The sequence below is a fragment of the Nannospalax galili genome, unplaced genomic scaffold (assembly GCF_000622305.1).
Source record: "Nannospalax galili isolate Female #2095 unplaced genomic scaffold, S.galili_v1.0 scaffold155, whole genome shotgun sequence".
In the NCBI taxonomy this organism is placed as follows: Eukaryota; Metazoa; Chordata; class Mammalia; order Rodentia; family Spalacidae; genus Nannospalax; species Nannospalax galili.
The window spans coordinates 164286-166206 of NW_008339923.1; positions in this window are offsets into that span (position 1 = coordinate 164286).

The window sequence follows — 1921 nt, forward strand, 5'->3', positions numbered from 1 at the left end:
CAAAAAAAATGACAGGATTCAATACTCATCTGTCATTAATAACTTTAAACATTAATGGACTGACCCCACCAGTCAAGAGACACAGATATGTGAATGGATTAAGAAACAAAACACATCTTCTGGTAGTCAACAAGAAACTCATCTCACTGTAAAGGAAAGGCATTATCTTCAGGTGAAAGGATGGAAAAAAACATACCAAGTGAATGGTACTAAGAAAAAAGCAGGCGTTGCAATTCTAATATCTAACAAAATAGATTTTAAACTAAAGTAATCAGAAGAGATAAAGAGGGCCACTTCATTATGATCAAAGGAACAATAAATAAAGAAGATATTATAATCATGAACATATATTCATACTCTCTATTCAGCGCCCCATGGACCTTCTCCAAAAACTACCATATACAGGGGCACAAAACAAACCTCAACAAATACAAAAAGATTGAAATAATCCCATGCATTCCATCAGAACACAATGCAATAAAGCTTAAAATCAACACCAGAAGAAGCCCTAGTCACCACATGAACATGAGGAGATTAAATAACACATTCCTGAATGATAAATGGGTCAAAGGAGAAATTAAGAAAGAAATAAAAGCATTCCTGGAACTAATAGAAAAGGACAAGACAACACAACAAAACCTCTGAGAAACACTGAAAGCTGTCCTTAGAGGGAAGTTTATAGCTCTAAGTGCCTACATCAAAAAATCGGAAAGAACACAAATAAATGACTTAATATTATAACTCAAGACACTTGAAAATCAGCAACAAATGAAACTGAAACCCAGTAGTCAAGAAGAAATAACAAAAATTAGGGCAGAAATTAATGAAATAGAAACAAAGAAAACAATACAAAGAATCAACAAATCCAAAAGCTGGTTCTTTGAAAAGATAAACAAGATTGACAGACCACTAGCCAGTTAACCAAAAGAAAGAAGAGCACCTCCAAATCAAGAAAATCAGAGATGAAATGGGAAACATCACTACAGACACCAGAAAGATGCAGAACATTATAAGGAAATACTTTAAAAACCTATACGCTATTAAATTTGAAAACCTAAAAGAAATGGAAGGATATCTAAATGCATGGGAACCACCAAAACTAAACCAAGAAGAGATTAACAGCTTAAAGAGACCCATAACACCAGAAAGAAATTGAAACAATAATACAAAACCTCCCAACTAAAAAAAACCCAGGACCAGATGGATTTATGGCAGAATTCTATCAGACATTTAAAGAAGATCTAAATCCAATACTACTTAATTTATTAAAACAGAAAGAAATGGAGGGAGAACTTCCAAAGCCAGGTAAAGATAAACCAAAAAAGAAAACTATAGACCCATATCCTTAATGAACATAGATGCAAAAATTCTCAATTTGCAAACTGCATACAGACACACATCAAAAGGATCATCCACCAAGATCAAGTTGGCTTTATTCCAGAGATGCAGAGATGGTTCAACGTGCATAAATCAATAAATGTAATAAAACATATAAATGGACTTAAAAGCAAAAACCACATGGTCATCTCAATAGATGCAGAAAGGACATTTGACAAAATCCAGCATGCATTCATGTTAAAATGGGTTTTTGTCAAATTCCAAGAAGGAATTGGACTGGAAGGAACATATCTCAACATAATTAAAGCTATATACAACAAACCCCTAGCCCACGTGATTCTTAAGGAGAAAAAAATGGAAGCATTACTATTAAAATCAGGAAACAAACAAGGCTGTCCACTATCTCCATTCCTTTTTAATACAGTGCTTGAAACTCTTGCTAGAGCAAAAAGACAAGAGCTGGAAATTAAAGGAGTATTAGCTATAAAAGAAAAGGGAAAATTAACCTTTTTTGCAGATGATATAATACCTAAGAGATCCCAAAGCCAACATCATTCTAAATGGAGAAAAACTGGAAGCATTC